The sequence below is a fragment of the Mirounga leonina genome, unplaced genomic scaffold (genome assembly GCF_011800145.1).
Source record: "Mirounga leonina isolate KUSES-001 unplaced genomic scaffold, KU_Mleo_1.0 Mir_418, whole genome shotgun sequence".
Lineage (NCBI taxonomy): Eukaryota > Metazoa > Chordata > Mammalia > Carnivora > Phocidae > Mirounga > Mirounga leonina.
The window spans coordinates 21360546-21378905 of record NW_023270739.1 but is presented as its reverse complement, the minus strand read 5'-3'; the positions used below and the strand labels follow the sequence as shown (position 1 = coordinate 21378905).

General features: G+C 45.9%; 1 long non-coding RNA gene across 1 annotated transcript; it reads right to left on the bottom strand.

Annotated features, from left to right (window-relative positions):
- Window positions 1-6492: 6492 nt before the first annotated feature.
- LOC117998534 lies at window positions 6493-11587 on the bottom strand. The gene is made up of 3 exons (XR_004676011.1): window positions 11314-11587; window positions 8016-8138; window positions 6493-6569 (listed from the first exon to the last, which is right to left on the bottom strand). It is a non-coding gene; the product is annotated as an uncharacterized LOC117998534 (long non-coding RNA).
- Window positions 11588-18360: the final 6773 nt, after the last annotated feature.

Here is an 18360-nt window from a genome sequence, read left to right as displayed (position 1 = left end):
CCATTTTGTGCCAGTATAATAGTGAATGCAAACACAGACTTGGGCACTGAAATCTCAGAACAGTCTCTGTTTATGGGATAGGTGATCATCCAGGATATGCGAATATTTACTTCTTAAGGCTATCACTGAAATTAAGATACAAAATCACCAAGTTTTGGAGTTATCTTGGCAAACTCTTAGACTTATAAGGATCTATCGACTTTGGTTTAGGAACATTGATGTGATCCTTAGGCCTGTGAGCTTTGTCATCAGACAGTCTGGGTTCAAATCCCACACTACCACATAGTACTTGTGTGCTCTTGAAGAAGTTCACTCATTTAGTCACTCAACAAACATGCAGTCAGCACCTACTACATTCCAGGCACTTTTCTAGGCACTGGGGATATAACTGGATATAAGACAAACATGGTCACTCCCCATTCTACATCTAGTGAGACAAAAACCCTTAACCTCTTCCCTAAGCCTAAACTTTTATATCTATAAGTAAGGGTTCAACGAGAGGCTCACTGGAGGACTAGACGAAAAGATGCACATTTAGAAAGTGTGCTGGATTGTCCTGTTTGCCTTCCAGTTTCTGTCTCTATCCTTCTCACCCTACTTCGGGCTTCTGGCTGGGCTCCACTGTGAGGACTCTTATGGTAGAGGTCAGAGGGTGAAAAAATGGGGTTGGGGGACTTATTCCCCCAGCTCCTTGCTTGCTAGGCTTCCGCTGGACAATGGCCGCTCACCTCCACTGATGGCTATAGCTCCTGCACGCAGATGTGACCCTCTCCTTGAGCTTCTGCCCTTCCTGAAACTGCTCCCTCCACACCCCCAGCAGGTGCTGGGGAGCGGCCATTCCAGCTGAGGCTAGCTCCAGGTTGCCTCAGAGTCTCTGGCTGGTTTCTCTTAACCCTGCCTCATCTTTGCAAATCATCCCATTCATTCATCCCTAGTTACTACATTTGAGAATGCCGGCAGTTTCCTGCTGGAACCCTGCTTCTGAATCATACATAAAGTATGAATCTTATTTCACAACGTTAAACGTGCAAGAAGGGCCATGTCATCTATTTTTGTTGAAGGAAGTCAACTTTGCTTCCAATCTCCCATTCCGTTGGGTTGGTAGGAAATATCACTGCAAGTCTCTGCTGTGGGGTCTCGCCTAGAAGATGGAACTCCAGTCTCTTTGGCCTCCCGCCTCTCATTGCTGCTGCCCCTTTCCTCATGGTCCCATCCCATCTGCGGGTCAGGCAGTGCACTGCACAGCAGTGTCTCCTCTAAGGGTGGACATGGAGATTGCAGCCTCCTGGCAGAGTCCTGGAGCGGTAGGTACTCGGAGCGCTGTGCCACGGAGTAGCTCACCCACGCGCTGTCGCCGGCACCCTGCCCCACCTCATCCCAGCAGCCGCTTCTTTTTTTTTTTTTAAGATTTTATTTATTTGAGAGAGAGAGAATGAGAGAGAGAGCACGAGAGGGAGGAGGGTCAGAGGGAGAAGCAGACTCCCTGCCGAGCAGGGAGCCCGATGCGGGACTCGATCCCGAGACTCCAGGATCATGACCTGAGCCGAAGGCAGTCGCTTAACGGACTGAGCCACCCAGGCGCCCGCCCGCAGCCGCTTCTTTTCCCCACCCACAGTCCTAGGAGGCCCTGCAAGGACTGTGTGTCCTCTATGCCCCTCCCTCTGAACCTGACCAGCTCTCTTCCCTGACCCGCGGCACCTGTCCGGGTGTACGGTGTGGACATGCGCAGAAGAGTCTCGGTGTGTGAGCCCGCGGTCCGGGCTGCGCCCAGCACAGGCTCGGGAGAGACTACCCGGGGAGAGCTCTTCAGACTGCATAGTAATTGTCTTGGTCTGCAGGGGCTGCCATAACAAAGTACCACAGGCTGGGTGGCTTGAGCAACAGAACTTTATTTTCTCACAGCTCTGGAGGCTGGAAATCCAAGATCAAGTTCTGGCAGCGTTGGTTTCCTCTGGGGTCTCACTCCTCGGCTTGCAGATGGCCACCCCCTAGCTGCACCCCCTCAGGGTCTTTCTGGGCCTGCGGGTTCCTTTTGTCTTTTTGTGTGTTTGAATTTTCTGTTCTTATAAGGACATCGGTCCAATTGGATGAGGTCCCACTTATGGCCTCATTTTAACTTAATCACCCTTTAAAGGCCTTGTCTCCAAATACAGACATTCTGAGGTGCTGGAGGTTAGGGCTTCAACATGTGAACGGTAGCAGGGACAATTCAGCCCCTATCAGTAACATACTAACTCAGCGATAAATTATTCAATATGACGGAAAGAGTGTCTTTTTCTGGTAAGCACAGAGGCACCAGAAGGTCAAGTCGTGGTCCAGCTGGACGTCCCTTAAAGCTCAGTGATTCCAGGGCGTCTGTGTCATGCTTGTGGCAGAGAAGCTTTTGCAAGGGCTGGGAACCTAGGGCCTGGGTCCCGCCTCCCTAGAGACACAGACATTCCCATTCGCCTCTGGGAATCTTACCAGTAGCCCTGCTCCAGGGAGTGGGGCTCTGTTTCCACCCCGAAAAAGGACTTTCTGACCTTTCTCTTCTTTCCAGTCTGGGGGACTTGCCTCATTCTCCCTCTCTCCCACTTCCAGGAGACCTAGCACAATCTTCTCCACAAGCTTAGCTTTCTTGCAAAAGACAAGCAGGTATATTGTCTTCAGCCAACTTTGGCTTTTGGCTCTCTGCAACAGCAGTCTCTCCATATGCAGGGGCCAATGGCCACTTTCCTCTTGGATTTGGGGATGGGGAGGGGGAAGAGCCATGAGAGAAAAAGTCCACTTCTCGATGGATCAACCTGGCAGACATGGGAAGACTCTAGCACAGGGCCCGATAGAGTGAGAGCTCAATAATGTGAACTATCACTATTATTATTCATGTAATTATTGCTCTCATACAACCATATATGAAACAGCAGTCAGAGTCTATGGCCTGAGGGAAAAGCACCATGAAGCTGGTATCTAGAACAGCACTGTCCAATAGAACTTTCCACCGTGATGGAAATGTTCTCGATCTGCACTGTTCAGTAGGGTAGACATTAGCTACATATGGCTATCGAGCACTTGAAATGTGGGTAACCCAAGTTTAAGTTCGAGCAGCGGTGGAACTAGCTAATTGGGCAGTGCAGATTTATAAGATCTTTACAGCAGCCAAGATAGAGAATGTTCAAGTATTTTCGTTCCAAATACCATAATGATTCCCACCTCATTTCCTAGCCATGCCCTGAGCTCCGTTGTGCCTCTCTACCCACTACAAAGACCAGGGCTGCACCCCCTACTGTCCCTATAAGCAAGCCCAAAAGCCAACATTTGGAAGCCTCGGAGGGATTTCTTTCCGTGTCGGAACCTTGACATTCCCGGTTCATTATGCACAGTAGAAATGGCAGAGTGATGCCATCCTCTTGAGCTGCAGTTTGTGGCAACCCCTTTCCCGAGTTTTATGGGGCATCTTTACAAAAAAAAAGGTATCAAAGTGGAATTCAAGTTCATTTTGATTCTGTGCCTTGGTGCAGACTTTGACGCCCCCCCTCGAGACCCTCTGAGGTGCCGGGAGGCACCACGCTCAGCCAGGCCTGGAGGCTGCGCATCCCACGCCCGGGGCCAGGCTGCCAAGGTCTCTGAAAGTCCTCGGAGCACAATTAGGATTTTTTATTAGATGCCTCAATGGTGTGCCCACTAGAAATGTGTACCTTGGCACCCCCGGGCCTCCCGGCTCCTGTCACTTTCTCACTGCAACTGGAATTGGCATCGCAGCCCCTGGAAAATGGGCACCTCTCATCTTTACATTCTGCATGAATCGCCCCGTTCTGTGGAGGAGCAGGGCTCGCCTCAGACGCCTGCAGACATAACAGACGGGCTGCTTTTCCCGCGTCAGACTTTTCCCAGGGGCTGGAAAGGGGCCGAGAATCTCTCCTTGAGCCCCTGGAATTTTTCCTCTCCTCATTCTCTGCCCTTCCCAAATTATATAACTTCCTTGAAGCCAGATGTTTTTAAAGTCTCCCCTTCACACACCTTTGCGAATGTTCTCAAATGATGTGCGTGTCTGTGTGTTTTAAAGAAACAGCTGGCGAATGCATAGAGTTGAATGAAATCTGATGGTGTCTCCCTGTGTGAAACATTTCTCTGACGCCCTGTCACTAACAGAATATAGTGCGGGCTCGTTCATCATAATAAATGAGGCCCTCTGTGATCTGGGTCCTACTTCGGCTGACAGCCTCTCTCCTTCTGTTGTTACATTTGCCACAGCAATACTGAGGGGCCCTAGGTTCCCCCAGATAAACCCTGCTCTTTCGCTCCTGCATCCATCTGCCTATGCTGTTCCCTGGCCCAGGACACCCTCCTTGTCCCCCAGGGAATGGTCCTTCCCTGACACTCAGGCCAGGAGGCACCTGCTCTGGAAAGCTTTCCCCTGTTCCTCTCTCAGAGGGTTGCCCTCAGCCCCTGCACTGTTTAGGTGCCCTGTACCTTACATGTTTCTGGGTTTCACTTGGCTCCTGTGTCATATTTTATTTCCTTGCCCATATTTCTCCATTATTGAACTGTGAGACTGTTGAGGGTTAGATCTGTGTCTTTTTCATCTGAACTTCCAGAACCGAAGATGGTGCCCAGCTCATAACCGCCAATCACAACCTATTGTTGAATTGAAATGAGTAGAAAAAGCATCTGAGGTGAAGAGGTTGTATGTTTTCAATGCTCAACAAAGTTTTGTTGGGTCGACTTGAATTGACCCGTCTTTGGATACACTTATCATCTGTGCTTTAAAACACACACACACACACACACACACAAAAGATGTCAATTATTTTATGCCAAAACTCAACAAATGAAATGAAGTAGGGCACTTGCAAGGGAGGGAGGAAAAGAAGAAAAGTAGCTCCACGTGGAAATGTTTATTCAGGGTCTACTCCGTGGGATCAGACTCTAAAAGACAAGCCGGATCTAGTATCTCCACTTAGGTTTGCCCATCCTGGTCCAGGTCCCCCACCTCTCACCCAGACCTCCGCAGCAGCTGCTTCTCACTTCCACCTGCCCTGTTATGGGCTGCATGTTTGTCTCCCCCAAAAGGCACACATTGAAGCCCTAACCCTCAGTACGATGGTGTTTGGACATGGGGCCTTTGGGAGGTAATCAGGGTTAGATGAGATCATGGGGAGTAGAGACCTCGAGATGGGATTAATGTCCTTATAAGAAGAGGCAGACCAGAGCTCACACTTTGTGTTGTCATGTGAGGACATGACAGGCCAGGTCTGTGAGCCAGAAAGTGGGCCACCAAGAACTGAATCTGCTGTCACCTTGATCTTGGACTTCCCAGCCCCTGGAACTGTAAGAATAAATGTCTGTTGTTTAGACACCCAGTCTATGGTATTTTGTGATAGCAGCCTGAGCTAAGACACATCCCCTGACCCTCCATTTTCCACCCAACAGCTAGAGTCAGCTCTGACCCATATGACAGATCAAGCCATTCTGCCTTAACCACCCATTCACCGTTGAGTATAACCCGCACTCCTTTCCCCAACCCATTACCTTCTTTCAGTCCCTCCCAGGCTACGCCCATGCAATTCTTGCAGCCTTCAGGATGGCTGGCCCTTCAAAGAAAGACATGTTGTCCTTGAGACCTTGTCCGACCACTGTACCCTAAAGTCATTCACAGCCACTTTCCATCACGTTACCTGTTTCATTTTCTTTATAGCACTTTTCAGACCTGATACACCTTCTTGTTCAGGTACTCGTTCATTCTGTGTCTTCCCCAGCTAGGCTCGTGGGCACAGCAGCCTCACCTGTTTTGTTCGCTGCTCTCTTCCTGGCACCCAGAACAAAGCCTAGCCTGAGTGGTGCTCAGAAATGATGGGTTACTGAAAGACCAGTATGGGCCTGGCACGGAGCTAGATACTTCCACACACAGTATTTCATGTAATCATATCCAGAAGAGTCTCTTGCAAAAGTTAGCAAGGAATGGTCAATGATTTCCAGTTTTTTGACATACTTGGTGAGTTCATTCATAATTAGTTTCTTTGAAGTAGAAGTGAGTCAGAGAGTGTGACTTCATACCCAAGTCCATCCACATCAAAGTGTTTATGGATGAATGCAAGGGCAGCAAAATTAATGCGCCCCAGCAGTGAAGGTGCGGGCGGCTGCAGCCTAACGTGATGCTGTGGGTGGTGGCAGACCCGCCAGGCTCTGCTCTCGGCTCCTGATCACTCCAGCTCCGATGCACCATTAACCTGGGCTGATGGTTATCCACCTTGAAAGCAGGTTTCGTCCCACCTGCCCACCCTTTCAATGCTGAAAAGATGAACACAATTCCTGAAACTGTGAGATTCTCAGAAGCCAAGTTTAGTGTGAAGGTTGGGTGGCGCTTTTAAGAGAGCACGGTCATAAGGAATCATGGAATTTTCTTCAACTTAAAAAAAAAAAGCACCAGACTTAAAATTGAATACCTAGATTTGAACCCAAATTCTAGTGCTTAGGAGCTCTGTGACTTTGGACACTTAAGCTCACCTAATCTCTCTTCTCTTCTGGAAAAAGTTGTACTCGCCCTATGCGCCTCAGAAGTTTGTTCAGCAGGTCGGAACGAGAACGGCTCCCTGCAGGAAAGCATAAAACTATGAAGTGCCACGCATTGCGGTTTGTTACTCTAATTGTTACCAAGATCTCCCTATGGAATCAGAGAATGACAGGATATTAGAAATTATTAATCCAAACCCTTTTACATGATATATGAGTGCATGTGTGCTTATATGTTGCATGCATTATAGAAACAATATGCTTTGGGGGTGCCTGGGTGGCTCAGTCAGTTAAGCATCGGACTCTCGATTCCAGCTCAGGTCATGATCTCAGGGTTGTGAGCTCGAGTCCTGCGCTGGGCTCCATGCTCAGCGGGGAGTCTGCTTGAGATTCTCTCTCCTTCTCCCGCTGCCCCTCCCCCTGCTCTCTCTCTCTCTCTCTCTCTCTGTCTCTAAAATAAATAAATAGATCTTAAAAGAAAGAAAGAAAGTGGTTAAAGACACAGACTTCAGACCCAGACTGCTTGGGCTTATTTCCCAGCTGTGCTGCCCAACGAGCCTGTTAGTTCAGCTCCCTGTAAAGTTGGGAAAGTATCAATATCTTCCTCTCAAGGTTGTTTTGAAGATGAAATGAGGGAGACTATGTAAAAATACTTAGCATCCTGTCTAGCACTTAATAAATACTTACTGGTATCATTAGGTTGCTCTTCTGACCCTATCCCTGGCCTAATGAAAATTCTCTCATGGGATCTCGTTTCCAACCAAATAGAGCCCACAGCCCTCAGCAGGGTGTCCTCTTGCCCCACCTCTGCAGCCTGCAGCCTCATCTGTTCCTCCCCTTCTCTCCAGCCAAACAAATGAGTGGCTCTCCGTGAAGCTCTTTGGTCTTCAGGTTTGACTCGGCTTCCCGGAGTTGGAAGTGCCTCCCGTTTGCTCCGGATTCATAGAACCTCGTCACAGTATCACAACACTCCGTGTCCCAGGTTTCAAGCTCTCTTTATCTTCCTCATCAGCTCTTGCATGGCAAGGCTTGTGACTGCTTTGACTTGTATACTTTGTAGTATCCCAAATAAGCCCTTTGACCTTATATTTACTAAATATTTGTTGAATGAACGAACAGCCTGATGTCATCAGAGGCGGCATCACAGAAGTGAGAATTCCCCTGAAGGGAGAACAGGCTTAAATAATTGTTATTACTTATTTTTTTAAAGATTTATTTATTTATTTATTTGAGAGAAAGAGTGCACGAGCTTGCGAGCGTGAGTGGGGGGAGGGGCAGAGATAGAGCGAGAGAAAGAGATAGACTCTCAAGCAGACTGCCCACTGATCGCGGAGCCTGACGCAGGGCTCTATCTCATGACCCAGGGATCATGACCTGAACGGAAACCAAGAGCTGGATGCTCCACAGACTTAGCCACCCAGGTGTCCCCCAAATCGTTAATATTTATTTTGATTGTAGGGCAGCAATTAAGAGCACACAACATGTAGCTGAACCCCGTGGGTTCAAATCCTGATTTTGACACTTACCATCTCTGGGCAGTTTCCTTCACTTCTTTGTCCTTCCGTTTTCTTGTCCATTGGGTAAGGATAATAAAAATACTTCTTCATGATGTTTTATCAGGAGGACTATCAGATGAACTTAGTGGCAGCCTGCTCAATAAACGATAGTATTATAACTATTGTCACAAAAGTAATAAAGGCTTCTTGTTAGAGGTCCAGGAATATAGTAAAAAGTGAGTCCCTCACTCCACCCCAGCAGTCTTACCCCACAGACTTAGCCACTGCTATTGGCTTAATGAATATCCTTTCCAGAGACTTTATGAACATAAAATATATTTAGCAACATAAGATCATACCACATATACTGTTCTTCAAGTTGCTTTGTTTACACGACCACATATCATGCTTATCTGTCTGTGTCAATACATACCCTTCCACTTCAGTCCTTTTAGTACCTGCCCAGCATATCCGTTCATGGTCTATGATAATTATTTAATCAATGTCATATTGGTGGCCACTGAGGCTTTCCCAGTTTCTCACCATGATAAACACTGTGCAGTGAATATCTCAGAAGTGCAATTTTGTACACTTGTGATAGTGTAGCTACAGGATAAAGTCCTGGGTGTGACACTGGCCCATAGAGGATCTCCATACTGATGTTCCAGGCCCACAGTTGCACACTGCAATCCTTAGTCCATCTTATGTTTTTGTCATTGGTCCTTGCAATGGCCCTCTTGTATGTTACGTGTCAGTCTATGTTTGCTAATAATAATGAACACAATAACCATGTTCTAAAGTTTCACAGTCATTTCTCCATTGCTATCTGGAGAGATAGTAGCTATTACAATCAAAGGATTGGATTGAAATAGGCAGAATCGTAGTCATTGCTGCTCTTGTTAGGCAAACGGTGTGAGTACTCCGGGTGGTAGGAATAAATAAGGCTTGTTGAGTGTCCATGGCAAAGAGTGCAGCCTAATTTGAAATGAAGACTTCTTTACTAAAGCTGTGGGACAGAAAGTCAGATTAGAGGAGCAGAGCCAAGGAGGTGGGATCTGACACCAGGCCAAAGGATGAATCTCATAACACAAGAGGTATTTTACAAAGATCTACCTGGGGACAGTAGTCAGGATGGACTTTCACTATTGTAGTTCACTGTTTAGTGTGCAAGTAGATTTTCACACTAAGGATACCTGTATCAGTCATGAGAGATTGAGTTATGCTGCAATAACAACCCAACGTTAACTCATTTTTCTTCACACCAACCCTAAAAGGGTTTTCACTATTTCCTTTTTACAAATGAGGAAACTGAGGCACAAAAGGCTTACATAACTTGCCCCAAAGTCACCAAAGATGAGAAGTCAGGCAGTGAACCTCCTAAGATGGATATGATTGCTAGGGCAATTGGTAGAAGAAATACTCCAAAGCATTCCCCACTCCCAACCGCAAACCCCTAGCTACCATAATTTACCACAAAAATCTCTGTATTTTAATAAGAACTTTTCACCCCCCAGACCCATGCCCATTAATTTCAGCTAGTATTCAATCCGGAGAAATGGCACCACGATGAACACTCATGGAGCCAACAGTTCCTTTAACAAACTTGGTCTGAAAATCTTGCATAAAAATCAGTCATGCTGTCACTTGGTTGAAGACCTGCTTTGTTCTTGCTAAGTCATCTGCTTTCACAGTCACTCATAATAATCCCTTGATGTTTGCTTCTTTCCACTTTTTTTTTTAAAGATTTTATTTATTTATTTGAGAGAGAGAGAATGAGAGAGAGCACATGAGAAGGGGGAGGGTCAGAGGGAGAAGCAGACTCCCCGCTGAGCAGGGAGCCCGATGCGGGACTCGATCCCGGGACTCCAGGATCATGACCTGAGCCGAAGGCAGTCACTTAACCAACTGAACCACCCAAGCGCCCCTCCACTTTTTTTTTTTTTACTCCAAATGCTTTTATAGCTTCATTGTGAAAAAGATTGCGTTTTGTGGTACATTTCTTGTCCCCAGATGATGGTAGCCTTTGAAACATACACTAACATTCCTATACCTTTAACTTTTAAATCTACTTAATACTTATTTGACTTCAGGATAATTCGTGTCAGTGATGGTGCTCATTCTTGTACTTCTGTAATAACTTTTATCTGAGATCTGTAGATCAACATTAAGCCTCACAACACCTCTATGAAGCAGGGAAGGGCAAGGGGAAAATGCAAAGATGAAAATATGTATGTGCCATAAATCAGAAGTGACACTTCCATTCTACGTTTTCCATTGTCATCTTTCAGTGTAGACATGATCCGAGAACTTTCCCATTGAGGACTTACCTGCTGACCCTGTACCCTTCCTTCTCTAGTTTCAAACCTCAGCTATTGCCACTTGCCCCTTGGGCCCACTTTGTGACCTTTGGTATCTTACCTCTAGACTAAAGGAGAAGGCTTTCTTAGGGTCTGGAGCCACCCTACTATGCTTCCTCAAGTGAAGAGGAGAGTGGGTTTATCCTCGGGATGGTCTAATGGCATTAATCACACGGGAGGAAAGAGAGTTATGAGAAGGGAACCAGACCAGCCACGGCTCAACCTGGTTCTATCGACCTAATACCTTGACTCATCCCAAGCACAACCTCCACCTACCGGTATTTATGGTATGGCCTTGAAGACTCCATTTTATCTGTAACTCACTCCATCTTAGAGAAGATGGGGCACAGGATGAGTATCTTTGTAGTTAGGAAATCTCTAGGGGTGGGATAGATGAGCCCATGAGGAGGAGGGTGGTTTGCGTGTTGGAACTGACACTCTAGTGTCGTTGGAGAGATAAGGTTGTGCAAACCCTCCTGGCTTGGGAGCTGGGGAGAGCAGGGTTCTACAGTGAGAAGCATGAGAACCTGGAGAACCAGGCAATTACCCAAGATCAAGATCAAGGTCAGGTTTTGGTCAGAGGCTAGGAATGCAACACAGGGTAGAATCACCCAAACAGACCACTGGACCAGCTCTGCGGGAAACAGTTCAAAGATGCTCAACATTCAAGAGCAATGTGGTTCCCTGGAGAAGGCCAGAGGTAGCAATACTTAGGAGAGCTTGGATAGAGGTGAAAATCTTGAACTTTTAATCATCTGAGCTTTTAATTGTAGACACAGGGACTTCTCCTCCCACTGCAAAATCTTGCCAGGTGCCCAAGGGCCCCACCATCCTTGTTAGGGGCCTACAAGTGCCCTGAGATACTGTTTTCGGGGTTGGTCACATGGGATAAGTCCAGCTGTGACATCACCGCCAGGCTGGGGCCACAGACAGCTGTTATTCCTGCTAAGCAGTTAGTGAGAAATCCTTACCGGATGGCAACCAGTCTAGCCCGTGGGCATGGGTGATGCAAAGGGTCCTGTGAGTGGATTACGGGTGGTCTGCAGATGTTGCTTCTGCTCACGTCCATGCGGCCCCTTCAGATCTGGCCCTCTTGTCCCAGACTTCATCAGTTTTTTCTCTTCCTTCTGGCTCTCTCCAATTCTTGAAGCTCAGGGAGTAGGGCTGGAGAGGCATTTTGTTCTCACTCATGACATTGCTGCCAAATGTTTTGTCCTTTCTGTGGGTCTTTTCCATTTCCCTAATGGCCTAAGCTTTTGAAACTCAAAAGTCAGGAAGAGTCTTTTCCCGGCTGTTTTCCATTGTAACATCCTTTCTCTGAGGCAGTCAGCACAGAATTGCCCAACTGCTTCAAAGGGAGTTAGGGACATGGGGGAAGCACCAAGGAGAGAAAGGAAATGTTGGGATTGAGGGAAAGCATTGGTTAATACAATACAAGGATGTCAAATATTTTTCTCCCACAAATGTAATCCCATAGAGGCCAATCTAAAGTTGGTTGTTGTACTTGGGTGGAAAAACTATCTGGGGTGGCTCTTGGCAGATCTATCGGACTTCTGTATCTGAAACAGCAGTTGGGTACCCTAGGATGAGCACAGGGGGTGAGTACAGCTCTGATCACACAGCCAAGGGGGTGGAGGGGCAGGCAGGTCTGGGGGCAGCGGCCACTCTGTGGGCCACCTAGGACCCACAGGAGGAAAGAGTCTGGAGGGTTTCTCCCTGATGGCCAATATCCTCACATGGCAGAAGAGCCACAAACAACTGTCAGCACGAGCAGGGTGTGTGAGGAGCTGGAAGTTCCACGCTAAGACCGGGTGGGGGCAGAGCCTCTTCCACCAGAGGCAGGGTCCTCTGTTGAGGATGATGTGGCCTGGGAAAACCAAAACCCCGTAGAGCAGAATCAAATAGCTTTTTCTAGTTCTTGTGCTCCTGGGGATGGTTAAGACTGGCTTGTTCCATGATTCCATCCAGTAGCTGTCCAGGCTCTGTGTCTTACCTCCAAAGTGAAGTGCTGACATTGAAAGGGAAGATCCTTCTGTTTATGGAATACTGTGGTTTCTAGAATTCCTATGTTTCAACTTTATCTATAGACACTAACACAACCAAGCCCCTCAAAATAAAATCATCTGAGGTTGATTTTATATGAAATGAAGCATCTAGATGGACCTTGATTCTTGTCCAAATTGACTGAATTGGCTGAACTCGGTTAAATGGGAAATCCTGGGTCAACCATAGACACACTAGGATCCTTGAGGAACTGACTTACCTTCTCCTGAGTTCTGCATTGCTCATCTGTAACATATGCTCCCAGGCAGGTGTTAATGTGAGCTGTCCTGATTCATGTGAAACTCTGTGTGAAGGACTTCGATTCTCTGAATGTCTACGCCAAGGATACTACACACAAACACACACACATTTGTTGAAGTCAGCCAAAGTCCACAGCCCCCAAAGGCACTTTACAAAGGGGTGGATTAGAAGATAAAACAAAACTGAGATTCTCTGAGGCAGTTTTCGGCAATCACCAATCCCCAGCTCCCCGTTTAAATTTGACTCATTTCCAATTTTGAAAGATGTCATTTGTGTAAATCAGGACACATTTGCTTTAGGGTGAGCAGAAATGTCCCCAACTCCTGGCGGTGGCGGATACATCTGAAAAATGGAATCAAATCAATTTTACTCCCAAGAGGGACAGGTAGAGGACTCCCATTTCCTGCCAAATCAGTTGGAAACAATGAGGAGAGAGAAAAAAAAATGGAGCCCTCCCTTCTCTTTCTGGCCTTAGACATGAACTCTTGATAAGATCCTGGAAAACAAGCAGCATTTTTAACAGCCGTTTGCCCTCTTCAGCTGAGAAAACAGCACAAGCCAAAACTAGGAACTGGGGCCACCTCTACTGTGAATGTGGCCAGGCTGACTTATTGTGGCCAAACAGCAAATCACGAAATGACTGAGATAAGGAATATAATAACATTTTCACATGAACCTTACATTCTTACCCCTTCTATAGGAAAGGATATCCCTGCAGGAAGGAGGAAGGTGGGGCCCTGCCCATGTCCTACAGTGGTGCTGGGACTGCATTGTCCAGGCCTTTTGTAGGGACACAGGAAGAGGGTACGGAAGTTTCTACAGGAAAACAGAGAAAAGTTCAAACATAAACAGCATCCAAAAAAATTTACCAACAGTGAACTAGATTTCCTCTTTGGGCCTTCCATGCTTCCATGCACCACTGGGCTGGCAGATTTTAATCTTGGATTCTGTTCACCTTGGTAACCTCCAGCGTGTGTGATTGTGTTGTTTCCCTACTTAATAAGTTAAGAGGATGTGTTTTCTATGGCATTGGAGACAAAAACAACCTCTTTCCAGAGACTGTATCCTGGCCTGGCTGGAGTCCGTTCTGTCTTTTCCATTTGTCATTTCTGGGGAGGGCACAGCTTCCCTGAAGTCCCGGGTGGGATAGGGCGGCTCCCTTTTAGGAGCCTTTGAACAAAAGCTGAAAGTGGCCAAATCTCTGCTTCCCACAACAAAGCAAGGGTTTGGGTTCGGCTCCCGCGATTTGGCCAGAGATGTGCCTGGAGAAACTCACTCTTGAGGGATGTGAGAAAAGTTGTATCCCCACTCTAGTCAAGGCTGGAATTTTCCCCTCCCCACGCTTCTGCTCTCTTCTACCCGCTAGGGCTCAGAAGCTGCTACGAGAATGTCTGCTGCCCACCCTGAGGCCACAGAGCTCTCTGGTTTTAGGATTGAGTTATGAAAACCACAGTTCGAACCGGGAGAAGTAATTCCATGGTTAAATCTGAAGAAAAAAGCCAAAATGAAACAAGAGAGTGGCTTTGGGGGAATCCCCTCCCCCTCTTCCTGGTCCTTATATAGGAAACCAAAATGGCTCCCCTTGGCCTCAAGCTGCCGAGATGGGTGAATGATAGGGAAAATGTTACCAGATCTCTGATGGGAGGCTTGAGAGAGTCTTCTCAAGGACAGCCTCTGAAATGCAAGGAGTTGCCTTCCACCTTTCCCACTGATTGAAATGCCTTTAACTCTGGCTGGGTATTGTGGAAACCACTTCTAAACTGGTTTCACCGGAGGCTGCCAGGCACTAAAAAGAGCATCCGTTACTTCTCAGATGGGGCCAATAGCACACTGCAGGAGCAAATGGTTACAGTGAATAGACTGACTTCCTAGACGAGGCCATTATGGGAAATTAAAACACTCCTTACCCCCAGAAAAATAGCCCTTAAGCCCAAGAATCTTTCACAGCCCAGCCGAGAAGAGAGTTCTGAGTGGACTGCTCTAGATTTTTAGGTGATATCTTTTTCTGAATTGCTTTTTCCAGAACAAATGACTTCCATTATGTTCAGCCAGGGACCAATTCTTCACTTAAGTATGTAAAGCAAAATATGGCTTGTGCTCTCTGGATGTGTTCCTCACAATAGAGAGCTTTTCTGGCGGTTGCCCCAGGTGATTGAAGCCTGTTATATAAAAGCCCAGTTAACAAGTAAGAGGGTGACCTTGACTTCTGAAAACAGTTTGAAAAGCTGATTAAGATGTAGTCAGGGTGTTCTGCTGCATGTGAGGGATACCTGCCTTTTCAGGAAAAAGTGGACAGAGAGAACTCATTCATGCAACACAGATTTATGGAACAGCTGTTGCCTGCTTTCGTTTGTTCATTCATTCATTCATTCGTTCATTCATTCATTCGTGTATTCATTCATTTATATAATAAGGTGCCAAGGATTGGGTTGTATTTTATGGACAATCGGCGGTGGTCTTGGTCTGTTTCCCACCTGACCCAGTAGGGGTGTAACTGCCTGCGGAATCAGACCCACCACACTCCAAGACCAGCAGATGCCTGGGCAGGGGTGGGGCTAGGGGGGGCCTCTAAAAAAAGCAAGCCAAGCAGGAGCACTCATTTCCAAGTTTCCACCTCAGTGCTGAGGACGTTTTCTCATTGGACATTGAGATTCTATTTTGTTCTATTCCCATGTACACATTCCCATGTTCTATTCCCATGTACACTTGACTCCCCATCTTTCTTCCCCACTCTACCTTCCCAGAAACTGAATTCTGATCCATGGTAACTGCCAGCCAACTCCTGGTTAGCAAACACCAAGCCTGGGTCTCCCCTGGGCTCTAATGTTCTGTGCCTGCTTTCTCCTCCGTCTTCATTCATTCATTCATTCATTCATTCAGCATTTGTGCATTCATTGAGTAAATAATTATTGAGTGCCCGTCATAGCCATGTACTCTGCAGGTGCTGGGGCTAGAGCAGTAACCAAGATGGACATGCCCCTGCCCTCAGGGAGCTGTTAGTCTGGCCCGATGACAGAAAGGTGTCAAACTGTACTTGATTCACTTGAAAATTTCTTCTTACATAATCCTATTTAAATATGCTATTTAGAAGCTGGTGTTCTAGATTGGTGAGATGTTAGATTTCCCCCCCATTTTCCTCATTGTCCAAATTATAATGTGTTTCTATGCTTCTGTAATTTACAATAATAAATAAAATATGATTTTACAAATAGTTATAGATGTAGTTACATATATAACTATAAATCATAGGCCTTGACTAGCGAGCCCATCTGAATGAGATTAAGCCTTCCTGAGGCTACCGGGCATTCAAGGCATGACCTTCAGCTGGTGGAATAATACCTAAATTAGTACCACTGACAGCATTTATGGAGAGGGGGTTGGCGTGTTTCAGGCACTGCTAAACACTTTATGTGAATTCTCTCATTATCATAACAAGAGATAGTTACTAATATTATCCCCATCTTACAGATAAGAAAACTAAGGCTCAAAGAGGTTACATAACAGGTTTTAAGAAGACAAACCTTTCAATGGTTGAATCTGCAACTTACTTGGTTCGCTGCACCTAAGTGCAGAGGTGATAAACAAGATATTTAACAAGCGGTATGGAGTGGACACTAAGCAATCAGGACATATGTCATGGAGTTGAGTCTGAGGGCCAGGGGTCACTGGGGGAGAGGCTGGGGTGGCTGGGCTAGCTCAGTCATGGATGGGATTGGTGAGGAAAGCATCCGTTCATGGATCAGTATGGCGGTATCTCATTCAATATGTTAACGTGTTAACAACTCAGCCTGCCATACCTCCAGAGCCCTGCCCAGGTGAAATGGAAAGCCGCACAACCCCTCCCCCAACCCCTGCCGTGGATCAGCTGAGTGACTACCGTGTTCATCAGAAAATTGGAGAGTTACTAAGGGGCAGATTGACTTTTACAGCCTATTGTAAACTCGTGATGTGCTTTGGAGTATGCTGAGATAGTGAGTATAATTTTATACAAAGGGTCTTAGTTTACCAAAAGGTTTCTTTCCTGTTTCTAGACCATAATGCCCAAATTGGAAACCTATGACCTGAATTCAGCCTGCAGATGTGTTTTATTTAACCCACACAATGACTTCTCATTTTAAAGAACAAAAACCAACATTTCTGTAGCACTAACTATAGACCAGGCATATATATGTTTTACATATATCAGCTCATTTTATCTTCACATCAGACCTATGAGATTGGTACTACATGACCATCCTCATTTTACAGATGAGGAAATGAAGGCCCAGAGAGGTTGAGTAACTTGCCTAAAGTGGCACAGTTAATCAATGGCAGAGGTGGAATTTGAACCCAAGCAGTTTGGCTCCAGAATGCAAGTTCTTGACCATCATGCTCCCCTGCCTCTCTGGTGTGTTTGAATTATTGGTTGACATTTAAAAATCAAGGGAAGTAAGATAAAAACCCAGATTTCCAGCTTATCAAAAGGAAAGATCAGAAGTTTTAATAACCTTGAGTTCACTCCCCTGGGGTAAAAGTTAGCCTCCTTTGCATGGGGATGTGTCCCTTGACTTCCCCAGTCCCCACTATTCCCAATTGCCTTCCAGCACTGAGGCTGCCAGTCATTCACCTTTTGTCATCAGGCAGGCACTGTTCTTACAGACAGCCTCTTCACTCAGGGTATGTGACCGACCTGGCCCCCCGGAGACATTTATGCCCCCTCAAGTGAAGCCAGGATGAATTTCCGCTCCAATAATATGTGTCATAGGAAGTGCAGAAGTACACGAGAGGCTCACTCCTCTTGTGAATTGTTACTAAGTACCAGAAAATTAAAGACAGACATTGAGAAGCAAAGCAATAATGCACAAATTCAAAGCGGCTACTGGGAGAAAGCTCCTTGCAGCGGAGAAGAAACTCCTTGATCGCCTCCAGCCCAGATCATGGAAGACCTAAAAAGGTTTACTTAAAAACAAAAACAAACAATCTTATTAAGCTAAATTCCCTACAACTACAGTTTTCTGTAAGAGTCTGATATTGTACAAAAATATTACTATAAACCAATCTGATTGTCTTTTAAATGCCACCTACTGGAATTTTTACATTCAGATGCAAATCACGTTCTAAGTGGTCCCCTCAGAGGATAGGCACTGCTTCCTGTGATACTCCTGCAAGAAACATTTTGGGACTCCTTGTGGGGGCTAATCTTCAAAGCAATTTATGAGCAGATGTATGGCAAATGTCAATCTCATTGTTTTATATTCACATCTTGCTTTTTATCCAAAACAGTAACCCCCACCTTTTTCACCATTATTCCAATGATATTCCTGTTCCAAATAAAATCCATCAAAGGAAGAATATTTGTTCATACTGAGAATAAAATAATTAGCAGCAATCTTGGAAGACAATTCCATACGTGTATTAGCAACAGTAACATCATCGAAATAAGAATATCGTCTCCCCAGGTGACTTCCTTGAATGGGCTACTTCTTATTTGAATCTGTTTTGCTGTGTTTGTTTAAGGAATCTGGTAAGAGAAAAATAAATATCTAATCCTGTTTTTATTATATATGTACAAATAGAAAGCACAATTATGCATGACTCTTTTTTTCTTCACTCAACACAATTCAGTGTTTACCAGCACTATGTTAAGTGCTAGAAACCCAGTGTAAAGACTTCTTTACAGATTTTTTTTTGTTATAATGAGAATTATGAATTTTGGTAATCATGAAAAAATAAAC